The sequence below is a fragment of the Neoarius graeffei genome, chromosome 1, assembly GCF_027579695.1.
Source record: "Neoarius graeffei isolate fNeoGra1 chromosome 1, fNeoGra1.pri, whole genome shotgun sequence".
Classification (NCBI taxonomy): Eukaryota; Metazoa; Chordata; class Actinopteri; order Siluriformes; family Ariidae; genus Neoarius; species Neoarius graeffei.
This window is the reverse complement of record NC_083569.1, coordinates 24602901-24617901: the sequence shown is the minus strand read 5'-3', so window position 1 is coordinate 24617901 and position 15001 is coordinate 24602901. Positions and strand designations below refer to the sequence as shown.

Here is a 15001-nt window from a genome sequence, read left to right as displayed (position 1 = left end):
TATACACAGTTCTTGTCACTGCTAATATAAGGTAAAGACATTTTCTTTTATTACCACCATTTGTCATAGCATTGCATTGCCATAAGTTAGAGTACAGTTAGCCATAGATAAACATTTCAAATAAACGAATGAATGCATCGGTGGAGGAGGCATCGAAGAATCCCGCGCTGCTCTTTTTATGGTGGAGGCATCGATGAATGGCGCGCTGCGCGGTTTTCTTTTTTCTTTTTATTTTTTCCACGCCGAAAATTGAGACGGAGAAGATCGACAATCCCTCCCCATGCAGGAGTCTGTCGGGAGATGAGATGTGCTGCGCTGCTCTTCGTGGAGGAGGAGTCGACAAATGACGCGCTGCGCTGTTTTTTTATTTTTTTCAGAACGACAGAGAAGATCACCAGACCCCCATGTAGAAGTGTCGCGGTATCGAATCCCGTCCGGCGCGACAACCTGCAAACTTTCAACTCAAACACAACATTAATACACTTCCACACAAAAAGCCCACGGTAGAATTTCACCAAATCCCCTTCACTCCGTTGGCGTTTATTTTCGCGATGTTTCCTGCATGCGCCGAGAGCTCAAAGATTGGGCCCCTGCCTGCTCTCTGGAACCATGCCTGAGTTTCCACTGGTTCGTGCAAAACGTGCACACTTCGAAAACAATATTTTCATCTTTTACAAACAAACTATAACTCTAGAAAACTCTTTAATGGTCTTTCTAGTTTCATAACACAAGTTCTTAATATTAGTATGCTGATAATGCCAATGCTGAGTGTTTTAAATATTTCCTCAATTGCACTTTTTTTTTAACAAAACCTCGATCATCTTTTCAAAGTCAAAACTCGAATCCCCGGAGCGCCATGCGCTGCATTCGGACGAGGAGTCTGTTCCAGGGAGGTTCTAATCCCACTGGGGTTTTATCCCGGGGTTTCGTACCAGGCAGCGGATTCATTGTATTATATTTATTTTTCAATATCTCATCTCATCTCTCATCTCATTATCTCTAGCCGCTTTATCCTGTTCTACAGGGTCGCAGGCAAGCTGGAGCCTATCCCAGCTGACTACGGGCGAAAGGCGGGGTACACCCTGGACAAGTCGCCAGGTCATCACAGGGCTGACACATAGACACAGACAACCATTCACACCTACAGTCAATTTAGAGTCACCACTTAACCTAACCTGCATGTCTCTGGACTGTGGGGGAAACCAGAGCACCCGGAGGAAACCCACGCGGACACGGGGAGAACATGCAAACTCCACACAGAAAGGCCCTTGCCGCCCATGGGGCTCGAACCTGGACCTTCTTGCTGTGAGGCAACAGCGCTAACCGCTACACCACCATGCCGCCCCTAGTTTTCAATATGATATTATTTTTCCAATATGTTATTTTTTTTGTATTCTTGTCTCAGCAATGGTGAAATCGAATTTGTAAATAAAATCAGTGCCCTGACTCTACTCATCAGGCCAGAGCTCTTCTCTTTCTGTGTATGTTTTGTACAACAGTATAGTAACTATAACGGTAAAGAAATAAAACAAGAGAGGCTGGCTATGATATAAGAAAATTCTACAACCCAGAAACAGATGGGCTTTTAGGCAGTGCCTCAATCTATATATTACAGATTTCCGGGGAGAGGAATGTTAATGAGTTCAACTTATTTTTGCAGGCTTTGCTCTGGTAGAGCTGCACAATTTTGGTAGTCAAATGTTAGAAATATCGAACTTTTTGCATGGAAACCACACACACACACCCAAAGCCCAAAGCGATGTCTCTGTTCAAAAGGATCCAGCTGTTGGGGGTGGAGTCTATCTGTGTTTATCTTTCTGGATTTTAATATTTGGAAGTGGTATATTTAAAGCGATTGACAGGAGTAAGTTGTTGTTTCTCTGCTGTTTGTTTTAGATGAAACATAGTGTTTGTTTTTATCACTTTAATATCTGACATGTTATTTAACTGAAAATTTTATATTAAATAGATTTTTAGACTAAAGAGCTGGAGTTGGGGTTTGCTTCTTCTGCTCCACTCATTAACCTGGTTTTATAGTATTTCTAGTAATAGTGCCTTGTTCTAAATACAAAGAAACAGCTTTCTTATTTGATATATTCTTTAAATAAAAATAATAAATGAGTTTTCTAAAGTATTGAGTGGGAATAGAGCTTTTTCTATTCTATCTGTTCACATGACATTGTAGTAGATCTAGAAATTGTCTTGTTAAAAAAATAAGTAAAGCAAAAAGTTCTTTCTTTGCTGGGTTGACCTTTTCCCCATTTCCTGGTTTTCTCCATGTTCAGCAAGCTACTGGACCGTTAGTCTGCAGTAATTCTCTCCCCTAGGTCACAACCGGCCGTACGATTTTTTGGCGTTTCCCAAATCGCTGCGTTTTTTTTTTTTTTTTGTTCATGGGGAAAGACGCACGTTGGCCGTAAGTTTGTCTTGCAACCTGAAAAAAACGTAAGCACCCGTAGAGTTTGTTTGACATGACAAAGAACCTCTGCGGCCGGTCTGCGGCCAGTCTACGGCTCAAAAATCAGCACGTCACACGCGCGCCCTCCATGCGTTTCTTGCGTTTTTTGCACGTAGACCGGCCGTAGAAGCACATATGGCCGGTTGTGACCGAGGTTACAGATCACAAAACACCCCAACCACTTCTTTCTTTCTTTCTTTCTTTCCATCAAAAACGCTCGTTGGTCAGACATTTCTCTGCCTGTGTGCAATGGCTAATAAAGCTGTAAAGGTGTAAGAGATTGGCCCAGGCCACCTTACCCTATACCAGCTTTCTGCACCTCCAATCCAGTGTCACTAACCTGGTTAAGTATAACCTAGATTTTGAGTGGTGTAAGGTGCTGTGTTTAGGTTGCAGTCTTTTCTGGAGGTGTGGACTTGAATCCCACTTCTGATATTTGCTATCGCGGGTTATGAACGGGCCATGGGTTTTATGCTCATGGTTTGCGTTTAGTGAATGCTTGTCAGGAGTTTTGCCTGCATATGAGTGAAAATGGAAGCTTCAGCTAGCATGCCTTTTCAGATAAATTTGTATTTTTTTTTCAGTTTGTTGTGAATATCTGCCACATGTTACAATATCAGTAGGTATTTTATGTTTTTAGATGTAAAAATATTAAGTTTTAGTTCGTGGAACGACATGTGACGTTTGACTTGGATTATCATGTGGTTACAATGTCAACTGAATGTTGACATTGACAAATTACAAAACTAGAAATTAATACAAACAACAAAGAATGATTAACCATGTAGCCAGCAGTCAGGGTTCCGAGAATTTTTTTTCCAACAGGTTGACGATTTCAGGTAAAACCTTCAATCATGTGTTCATGTGCTGCTGGAATTTCATTATATTATTCAAAGGTTTGACAGTGAAAACAACCCTTTGGCTATGTAATGGTTCGCACCCTGGACTTTGACTCTAGTGATCTGAGTTCAAATCTCAGTGGAACCTTTGAAGCCTTTGTTTGTGGCTTCTGAATGCACAGACTGTCTCAACTATATGCTCCTTTTTGGTCAAGCAAGCTGTCACGTCCCAAACCCTTTGTTTCCGTTAAAGTGCCAGTCTTCTGAAAATTATATTACCCCTGGGAATTATACCTGATAAAACTAGACATGTTTAATAGTTTACTGTCTAAAATGTATTTTAATACGAGACCAGGAACATGTTCTGTTTATTTGGTAAAGTTTGGCTCTTTGAGTCCACCATTACAAGAATGCGTTCCTGGTAAGTTACTGTTTGTTCAAAGAAGTGACATCATATGCAAAATGCTTAAAAGTTAGTGGGCATTTCAGGCTTCGTCTGTTTTGCAAATTGGAGCAAGTTTTTAATGATGTTTTTGATTTATTCTGCAACAAAACTAAAACCAAAGCATGCCTCCTAAGGGGTGTGTCCTTCAAGGCTGTTCAAGTGACATTTAGTGTCAATGCAAATTTGCAGCGTTCTGATGCCATGTGCAGCCCGGTTGACCTGACCTCACTCTGGAAACGAGCAACCAAGTGATATTTGAGAACACCACCTCCCCATGACGAATTGCAATGTCCATGCTTCCACAGTCAACAGACATGTACATAATGCCTTGTTTGGAGGGGCCAAGGAGGGGACTGAGGACTGGTCTTTCCACTAGCAACGTAAGTACTTGTTTGCAGGCTTGAATGACATCAGTTTGCCCCTGCGTACGTTCGACCCATGAAGTGGTGAAGAAAGAGCACGGGCTCCTGCGTGTTTTCCTTTCATTGGCAACAAGCGACAGGTGTATATTTGTCCACAAACAGAGAACTGTAGAGTCACTGTTTAAGATTTGTTCAGCAAATGTGTCCGTACCTTGGCTGGTCAAAAGCAAATACTTGATTCCGTAGTTGGCACGGACAGAGCAGAGATCACAGCTCAGCAGTCAATCACTGCTGAGTTCAAAAAATAAATAAACCAACCCAGCGCTGTTTCTGCCCGGTTTCAAACCAGGGACCTTTCGTGTGTTAGACGAACGTGATAACCACTACACTACAGAAACCTCAGCTCTTGGACTGATCAGCTGTTGCCTGGGCCTCAAATACAGAAGCAATGGCACTTAGGCATGGGTCCCCAGGGTAGGCCTGCAGCGTTGGTGGTATAGTGGCTAGCATAGCTGCCTTCCAAGCAGTTGACTCGGGTTCGATTCCTGGCCAAAGCACACCCTTTAACGCTTCATTGCTCTGATGAAAGGCAGAGAGCATGGCGAGGCGCTTGGGAGGAAACAGCAGGAACGGATCAGTTGCTCGTCACTGCCTTGCCGAGGAGGTGACCGAGGGCTGATCCTTCTGCTTTCCGCTCGCGTTGCATGTAGTCGAGCAGCGTCGGTTTGCGCAAACCTGGGCGTGTTTGAAGGACGCGGGCACCTGCGTGTTTGTCTTTCGTTGGCGGCAAGCTACTTTGCCTGTTTTCCACAAACGGAGAACTGCACAGTCACAGTTTGAGAGTTAATAAGCAAACGTGTCTGAATGTTGGCCGGCAAATACTCGTTGAGACAGGATGAAGCATTCCAGAGTCAATGCCAATTTGCAGCGTTCTGATGCCGTGTGCAGCCCTGTTGACCTGACCTCACTCCGTAAACGAGCAACCAAGTGGTATTTGAGAACACCACCTCCCCGTGACGAATTGCAATGTCCGTGCTTCCACAGTCAACAGACAGGCAGATAATGCCCGATTTTGTTTTTAAAGCAGCCGTCACGGACCTTGACGGAAAACCAGAGAGGCAGGGAAACCGTTCAAACGAGGTTTTGTCCCGATGGTCGTCTGCACGTAGGAGAACATGACAACCACTAATCCACAGAAAGCAATCCGGTCACGTTAAGGGTCTGTCTTTCTGGCTGTTTCGAGAGTACCTGAGCTTAGCAAGGCGGGAACTGGACATTAACGAAAGCAGAGCTCAAAAGGCAAAGCGTGGCTCTGCCAGCTTTCTCAGGAGCGTCTATTCGCTTGTTAGGTGCAAGGGGAAACCACTGCACAGCAGAAAACAGGCGAAGCTTTTTCAGCGTCTCGGTTTGGGATTGTTCCAAAAGGCGCGGACGGAGCAGAGATGGCAGCTCGACATTTGTTCGCTGCCAAGTTCAAGAAAACCAGCACCGTTTCCGCCCGGTTTCGGATCGCGCACCGCTCTCGTGTTAAGCGAACGTGGTAACCAATACAATACGGAAACCACGCGTGTGTTAGCTCTTGCCTGGGCCTCAAGAAGAACGCGGGTCACACTTAAACAATTGTCACGAGAATAGGGGCACGGCCTTGGCATCGTAGAGATGAGCTGGTGGTCGAGCGTGACAAGGTTCAGCATCGAAAAGCGCTGCAACAACATCACGGGAAGAAATCAAATGCCTCGTTTGGAGGGGCCAAGGAGGGGACTGAGGACTGGTCTTTCCACTAGCAACATAAGTACTTGTTTGCAGGCTTGAATGACATCAGTTTGCCCCTGCGTACGTTCGACCCATGAAGCGGTGAACAACACGGGCTCCTGCGTGTTTTCCTTTCGTTGGCAACAAGCGACAGGTGTATATTTGTCCACAAACAGAGAACTGGAGAGTCACTGTGTAAGATTTGTTCAGCAAATGTGTCCATACCTTGGCTGGTGAAAAGCAAACACTTCCGTAGTTGGCACAGCTCTTTTGGCTCTTCTTACTATAAGGAGCCGGCTCTTTCGGCTCCCAAACGGCTCCTGAGATTTTATTTTTGATTTAATTGCTGCAATTAACTAGTTAATTAATTACATTATTATTTATATTTTATCAATAGGATGTTTTCCATTTTTTTTTTAGTTTTTGTAGCCATTGTAAAGCTTTGTAAAGTATAGCAGTGTAACAATGGTCTAGCTATAGAAATAAAACTTACTTACCAATTAATAAATTATTTTCTCACAAACATAATGCAAAACTGTGTTATATTACCAATATAAAATACACAGCTGATTTTCCCCTCCTCAGGTGCCTCACAGACTCCTCTCCCCTGCGCTCCACAACTTTAAGCATTACACCAATTTTCGTATTTTCGCAGCTGTGAATGACATCAACCCCCCCCAACCAAAAAAAGTAGGCATACACCATGCTACTTTTTTCCTTTGAATGGTAATAGACAACACAAAGACGCAATCGGACAGCAACTTTTGTGAAAGTCTCTCTCTCTCTGAGGCACCTAAGGACAAAAAACTAATTCGGCTCCCCAACTCGGCTCCCACCGAAGAGCCGGCTCCCGTCGTTCACTTCAAAGAGCCGGCTCTTTGAACCGGATCGTTCGCAACCGACACATCACTACTGGTTTCCTACTGACCCAGACAAGAGGGCCAAATGGATTGCAGCTGCGAAGAGACAGGATTGGGAGCCAACAGAGTACTCCAGACTTTGCAGTGATCATTTCATTTCAGGTTAGTTTATCAGTTAATGCAATTTTGATAAAATATATAGCAAAAAGTAAATGGGTCAGTGTTTGTTAACCCATCTGAGCAGTGAAACAAGGCAGTGTTAATTTGTCTAGGGTTGCATGTAGCAGACATCAGACATAAAATGCAATAACAGAGGCTAGAAAGAAACGGGACACAGAAATAAATAAACAGGGCTCCATACCAAGGCTGGGTACAGTGTTTGTGATAAAAGACAGATCCAATTTAACACGAATCACAGCTTACTTTCTTGTTAAAATGTGCAAAGGTCTCCACCATCTCATACCGGCTTGCACTGAAGGACTTAAGTGTGCCGTCCAAAATGGCTGCGTCACGTGACTTGGTCACGTGGGTGAAATACCTCAATTCCCTGCTGTTGAGATGACTGAAGTCATCTGGCTGCCATCTTACCACTCACATCAATAGTGTGTGATCATTTGACTTCTGTGTTAAACTGTCATGTCTGATCAAATTTGCCCCAAGTAAAGTATCTCCTGACTTTTTTCCTTTCATTACCACTTCTAATTTTCTCAACTTTACCCACATTCCTTACATATCTTTATAGCACTCCCCTTCACTGTTGTTGTTTTTTTTTCTTTCTTTTCCAGTTCAGTCTCTGATCATTTTTTTTGAGCAGCTCTTTTACTACTATAATTATTTTTACAGAGATTATTTCAGTTTTTCTTTGTACAGGAAATCATATATTGGACGCCATCCGGGAAATAAGCCATTGACCGGGAAATATGACCAACCCTGATTTAAGAGTACTTATCAATATACTTGGACTCAATTTAAACTAAAATCATGTTAAAACAGATAATCATGCCCATTTTGTCAATTTGTGCAAGTAGGTGTGACGTGTGTAGATGATCGACATTGTCATTTGTGCTTAGCCTGAGGTAAATGAAAATAACTGCTGACCAAACTAGAACAACAACATCTCTTTTTATTTGCATCCCTCATTGCCATTTCTGCCTAAGGCTATGGTCCTTCTTTCATTTAGGCTACTGAGGCTAATTTACTCAGTTCATTCTTCTTTTTGAGTTTGAGCCGTTGAGCTTGAGTTCTCACATTCAATATCAAACATGTCTAGACTTTGGCTTTGATCTAGTCTGGGACATTTCCATCAAAAATCTGACACAGTTACAGTGTTCATCCCAGATATCACTGTCAGATTTTCAACAAAAACAGACAAAACGATAAGACAGATTTTCTGTTATTTTGCTCTTGCAAACCATCATAAAATGCTGTAGGTGGGTCCACGCAAATGGCACTGCACACACACATAAAAATGATCACACACTATCAATACTCACAGGTGAAATGTCTGTCCACAACCTTTGACTTGACAGTTTGTACAGTTCACTGCTGCACATGCAGGCATTTTTCTTGCAATTTTTCTCACCAACTACATCAATAACTTGACCAGTTTTGTGTAGCTTCCAGTAGCCTAAATAACCATTCTGCTCAACGATGTGAGTGGTAAGATGGCGGTCAGATGGTGTCACTCTGACGAGCCTCTGAGCTTTCCAGATTTTTACGTAGAGATCAGTGCTCCAAACATGATTTACCGAGGCTAGTGGAGCTCTTGGACACATTGCTTCTAAATTGTTGTTAACAGCCCTAAAGATACCAAGTGTCAAGCATTTGGGTGTAAAATAAACCGGATCATTGATAATTTTATGTGACATGCTTTTGTTTTTATTCATGGAGAAAAGAGATCTTTTTAGATGGCAAGAATCACACTGCTATGGCAACAGGATTGTTTACTAGTATCTGTGTCAGTACTGAACATGCGTTATCTAGCCAAGTAGATTTAAGAAGAAGAAGCCTTTATTTGTTTCACATACACTCAAGCACCGACTGAATCACACAGTGAAATTTCTCCTCTGCATTTAACCCATCTGAAGCAGTGAACACACACAAGTGAGCAAAGAGAACACACACATACCCACAGCAGTGGTCAGCTATGCTACAGCGCCCAGGGAGCAGTTGGGGGTAAGATGCCTTGCTGAGGGGCACCTCAGCCCAACCTCAGGCCATGGCTCCTATATACCTAACCACGTCTTTGAACTGTGGGGGAAACTAGAGCACCCGGAGGAAACCCACACAGACACAGGGAGATCATGCAAACTCCACATAGAAAGGCCCCTGTCAGCCGCTGGGCTCAAACCCAGGACCTTCTTGCTGTGAGGAGACAGTGATAACCACTGTGCCACCCTAAACATTGAAATGTCAAAAATAAAAAAAAAATTAAAAAATAGGAACCCGTAACATCATCTTGTTAACATGCATACCAAGTTTCAAATCTGGATCATGAATAGTTTTGGATATATGGTCCGGAAACGAGCATTGCTCTGAGAAACTAAGTCAAAATATATTTTTTATGTAAAATTTTGAAAAATACTTTTTTCAAAAATCCAAAATAGCAAAAGGCACCAGTTCACATGTTGCTTGATATGTATACAAAGTTTCATGAAGATATCTTCAGTGCTTTTAAAGATATGGCCCAGAAACAAAAATGTGACCGGCCGGACAGAACCCATTTCTATATCCCCCGCCAAAATTCATTTGGGCAGGCGATCAAAAAAGAACCAAAAATACTGGTTGAAATTTTTTTTTTTGGGGTGCAGTTCTCATCACCTGAAAACCACTGGCTGCTGCTGAGGATGGCCCCACATGAAGAGCCTGGAGATCAGTGAGGTCACTCATGGTGCTTATGGTTTGTCTCTTGAGGTCTTGGCCTGTCCAGTGTTTTTGTTAACTCAGATGAGAAAGTAGCCAGAATGCACAGTCCACAGCCCACTCTACGATTAACACACTGCATTATTTAAAATGCGTGTCCATTTTTTGTGAGGCAAATAGTAAACAGAAGCTAACTGCAGCTAGGGACTAAAGCTGTGAGTGACTTTACAGCAGTTTCTGGGGGCTGTTTTGGGGATCAGCGCAGGGTCTTCAAGGTTCTGCTGTTGCTCCAATCTTCAGTAACTGTGAAAGAGTTAAGGCTCTATAGCTCAGTGGTGAGAGCACTGGTTTAGTAAACCAGGGGTCGTGAGTTCAATTCTCACTGGAGCCTATAAAGGATTAGTGAAACTGTCTCTAAACCTCAATTTTGTTGGCTAGGACGATACCAGTTTTAGTATCGGGTGTAAACAAACCACAGCTGATGGATTCTCAATCCTCCTGCCCTTCTCTTTCAGTAAACGATACTTTTTTTTTTTTTAATTATTAAAACAGAGCAAATGCAGTGAGAAGGTACATTCCAACATCTATGTAGGTAAACCTAGGCCAAAAATGGACACCATCACTCCAATAATTTCGAGCAATTTTGCACACATCATAACCATAAATAAGCTAACTTCTGTCTGTATCTATCCTTTGCTTCTCTCTGACTTAGATTATCCAAGCAATCCGGTAGTAAAGCTTTTCTAGTGGTAGCTTTCTTTGAACTGCAGACATCTGACATCTTCAATATTGCTTGCCTTCAGGATGTAAAAAAAGTTTGCTTGTCCCCCAGGATAATGGCAGTAACGGTTGCTAATATAAGTGTGAGATCAGTGCAAGGGGTCTGTTGCAAATTTTGACAATGTGACACAAAGTTAAAGAAGGGAACTTCTTTATAATCTCACTATCTGGTGTGACCCAGATGAGGATGGGTTCTCTTTTGAGTCTGCTTGCTCGGCTATCGGCTCCAAATCATCCTCAAACAATAAAACAAAGATTGAGGACGAATTTGAAGAGCTTTTGTGTCTTTTTCAAAAGAATCGGTATCAAGAATTCACACCACTGAGGAGAATATTATAGAGTCCGTGTGGAAACAAAAGAAGGTACTGGTGCAAATAACATCAAGCGTACAGCGCCGCCAAGCTGTAAATCGCTGCGATCTAATAATGGCGGGCAAGCTTTTAGTGATTTTTGGAACAGGATTCAGATGCAAAAAAGCATTTTTCGAAATAGTTTTTTATTTATTCGCCAACTTTACAGTGTAATTGAGCACAGCACACACAGAAAACTAGGGGTTTTCTGATGTAACTTTCATTAGACTAGCACTTTAAGAACGATGCAGCCGAGTGAAATCCGCCTACCCATCAGTCGCTGCGATCTAATAATGGCGGACAAGCTTTTAGTAATTTTTGGAACAGAATTCAGATGCAAAGAAGCATTTTTTAATTTATCTGCCAACTTTACAGTGTATTTGAGCACATCACACACAGAAAACCAGGTATTTTCTGATGTACCTTTCATGAAACAAGCACTTTCAGAACGATGCAGCCAAGAGAAATCCATGTCGCCCGCAGTTCAGGTCGACCATTTAAGGCTTCCATTAAATTAGCTAACTCAATTTTCTGATATTTACCTAAAAGCTAAAAACACAGAAAACAGCTACAACTTAGTAAATGAAGATAAAACATGACAGAACTACAGACAAAAAGATCTGAACTTTAGCAAATGGACGTGTGAATTTTTCGACGAGCATCCTGTCTGTCAGTGTTAGCTAACACTACTTATGTCATCTGCTGCACTAGTATATTTTGCCTGAGAAAGTTTCTCAACTAAAGACAAAATAAACAAAAGAACCATGACTTACCTCTGTCTACTTTGCTAAGGCATCGTGTTTAGCAGATAGTTACAACTTTGTACAACACAAATCCTCATAAAATATAAAATATTTTATTGTAAATGTATAGGCGGCACGGTGGTGTAGTGGTTAGCGCTGTCGCCTCACAGCAAGAAGGTCCGGGTTTGAGCCCCGTGGCCGGCGAGGGCCTTTCTGTGCGGAGTTTGCATATTCTGTCCGTGTGGGTTTCCTCCGGGTGCTCTGGTTTCCCCCACAGTCCAAAGACATGCAGGTTAGGTTAACTGGTGACTCTAAATTGACTGTAGGTGTGAATGGTTGTCTGTGTCTATGTGTCAGCCCTGTGATGACCTGGTGACTTGTCCAGGGTGTACCCCGCCTTTCACCCGTAGTCAGCTGGGAAAGGCTCCAGCTTGCCTGCGACCCTGTAGAACAGGATAAAGTGGCTAGAGATAATGAGATGAGATTTTTTTTTTAATTGATGGGTGTAATTCACTTTAGCTTATTTTTTTGTTGTCTAAATCATTATTGACGAACTCTCATATTGATGGTGTTTTTAGAATAGATGAAAATGAATAAAAGTATTATATTATAATAAACACTGAAGCAGAGGGAGCTCAGCTCCTGCTGGCTGTACTGCCGAGGTGAGGAGGCAGAACTGAGCTCCGGAGGGCTCCGCCCAATTTAATCTCTGGGTTTGGAACCTGAAAAGTCGGTCCCCTTCCGGATAGAAGTTTTGTTTTTTGTTTTTTTCCTGGTGCGAACCGTGACGACATCAGAGGGCGTGTTTTTAGTTTAGGACAAGTTTCTACATCTTCTTATGATTACTAGTTGGTCTGTGCTCGTATTTTGGAAGAAAGCAAATATCTGCTATGTCTGCAAGTCTTATGAAGACAAGGAGGCTCAGGCACCAAAGCGCAGTGTGTGGAGAAAATGTACCTGGCTCCGCATGTTGCTGGTGTTTTCGTTCTGCTCGCACGGCTTTCTGACCACCAGGGAAGAAATAACAGAACAAAGCTTGCGGGCAAGCGATGCGATCCACCATCTCCGGACTACTGTTTACTTCTGCTGTGCACTGTGCAATGCCTTCTGTCGATGACGCATTCTTGATGACAAATTTCTGTTGAAAATTCATGGAGACCAAGGGCATCACTAGGCCTTTTTTACTGGGGCACATGCCCCAGTAAAAATCAGCTGTGCCCCAGTAAGAAAATGTTGAACGATTTTTGTAACAAACTAGTTTCTTTGGCAGATCATTTATCTCCTGTAAGTTGTAGGACAGAGTGTGTTTCAAACTTCTATCGCCTCTTCTTTCTAACTAATTTTCTGATTGGTCTGGGAGATTCTCACTGTAAACATAGCATGCGTGCGGCGTGCCATGAGTCCATTTAGCCTACTGGAGAGATGAGTCTACTCTTTGGATGAGTCAGAGAACGGGCTCTGGATGAGTTAAGGTAGCGCGAAGTTTTTGCAACAAAACTAAGCAAACCATATTCTAACAAACCCATTAAACTACATCGAATTAAACGATATTAAATTACTTTTCCAGATGGATATCAGACAATTCTTCTCACGAAGCAGAGACGGGGCAGGGAAACAGTGACAGATGAGGAGGAGGGTGAGAGAGGTAAGATTAAGGTTGTAGGCTATGTGCTAGTCAGTCATAACTAACCAGCTAAGTTCGTAAATCGTGAGAGTTGAGGTGACATGTTTAGCATCAGCATGCATTAAAAGCCCAAATGCCAACAATAATTTTTTTGGGGACTGGGATGTGTTTTCCGTCTCGTTGACCTATTTCTCGCATAACTTCATCCACAAGAGCATGAGAATTATCCACTTTGCATAGGTTGGGGACAGGAACGTTAAGGTGCATTGTGCGGGGGGGGCATTTTGTGTGTGTGTTGGGGAGGGGGGGTGCAGTGCCCCAGTAAAGCTTAATTCCTAGTGACACCCCTGATCAAGACCCTTGCTCGTGCCAAGGTTCCCAGAAGCCTGACCTAAACCCATTCAAGAACACGTTCCCTGGTGGTCGGAAAGCCGTGCGAGCAGAGCGAAAATAACAGCAACATGCAGAGCCAGCTACATTTTCTCCACATGTTGCACTTTGGTCCCTGAGCCCACTTGTCTTCATAAGACTTCAAACACATCGTGCAACTTGCACTCCAGCGCACAACATCAGGGGAGGGGAAAGAAGGAAGGAAGGAGATAGATAGATAGATAGATAGATAGAAAAGCCACCAGCTCTATTTTTGACTCTGTCAGGGTTATGGGAAAGAGGAGAGAGCAGGAACGCATTCCCCCACTTTCAGAAATTATGCAGTCGATATTCCCGCATTTGAGGAATTCGCAAAGGTCTGCATGACCCCGGTGAAATTCTCTCCGTCCACGGTGCATCCTCAACAACCATTTTCTGCTCAAAACTCATGGAAACCCTAGCTGGGTGCTAAGGATAAAAGAAGCCTGAACAAAACCTGTTTCCTAGTGCTCAGAAACCCAGCAATACACAGAACCAGAGAGATTTTTTCCACATGTTACCCTTAAGAGCATAACCCTTCTAGCTCCTCAAAGATTTAAAGCAGCTAGTAGCTCTTGATGTAAAACATCTGAACACAAAGAAAAGAAAAACAGTTCTATCTTTGACTCTAACAGAATTAGGCAAAAGGGGAGAGCGCAAACGCAGTCTCCCACTACCAAAAATTATGCAGTTGAGATTCCTGCATTTGAGGAATTCACAAAGGTCAGCACAACCTGAGTGCAATGGCTAGGCCTCACTTTGGGCAAACCACCTTCTTGATCATGGTGTTACCCCTGCCAGGTAAGTATGAGCTTCTTTGCCTGGCTGAGATGTAACCCTGCAAGGGTGTAGGCCGCTCCGTGAGGGCAGGCAAAGCGTCCGAGCAGGGTTTTGTGTAATTTTTGGCCCCTCCTCTTCCAAGTCAGCACAAGACACTGGTGGTGATTTCATGTGCGCTCCCTCTACTGGTCAGACAAGATATGGACCCGACAAGACTTTGCACCGACCAACACGTAGCCCTTTTCCACCAACAGGGAACGGGTTCCGTTCTGGTTCGCGCACCAAAGTTTGATCCGTTCAGAGCATTTTGGTCAAAAATCCATTGGTTCGGACAGTGGTTAAATTGGCTTTTGTAAGGAGGGGGAGCTCTTCTTCACTCACAGTGGTCAATATCTCTCAAAACATTTTTATTTATCGCACCATCAGTTTAATACATATTTTATCAGCTTATGGCCTAGTTATTTATATCTCACATCAATGCACATATTGGTAACTTATTAAGCCTATGTTTCACCATCAATCTACACTGTAATTTGTAAAACCTATTCACAATATACACCACCAATTCACATATTAGCAATAGTTCTTTACATCTCATCAATCTACCGTATTATTTGCATTACTTGTTTACATCTCACACCATCAATTCACATATTAACAATAGTTCTTTACATCTCACACCATAAATCTACATCAATCAAATCAATTGTTTGCTAAACTTACTGACATGTCACAACA

General features: G+C 42.8%; 4 non-coding genes across 4 annotated transcripts; 2 read left to right on the top strand and 2 right to left on the bottom strand.

Annotated features, from left to right (window-relative positions):
* The first annotated feature begins 1871 nt into the window (after positions 1-1871).
* Positions 1872-2062, top strand: LOC132898568 (U2 spliceosomal RNA). The gene has a single exon (XR_009656555.1). It is a non-coding gene; the product is annotated as a U2 spliceosomal RNA (small nuclear RNA).
* Positions 2063-4429: 2367 nt separating this feature from the next.
* On the bottom strand, positions 4430-4502 carry trnav-aac (transfer RNA valine (anticodon AAC)). Its single transcript has one exon. It is a non-coding gene; the product is annotated as a tRNA-Val (tRNA).
* Positions 4503-9896: 5394 nt separating this feature from the next.
* trnat-agu (transfer RNA threonine (anticodon AGU)) lies at positions 9897-9969 on the top strand. The gene has a single exon. It is a non-coding gene; the product is annotated as a tRNA-Thr (tRNA).
* A 4159-nt stretch (positions 9970-14128) lies between these two features.
* LOC132898975 (U1 spliceosomal RNA) lies at positions 14129-14292 on the bottom strand. The gene has a single exon (XR_009656611.1). It is a non-coding gene; the product is annotated as a U1 spliceosomal RNA (small nuclear RNA).
* Between the last annotated feature and the right edge of the window lie 709 nt (positions 14293-15001).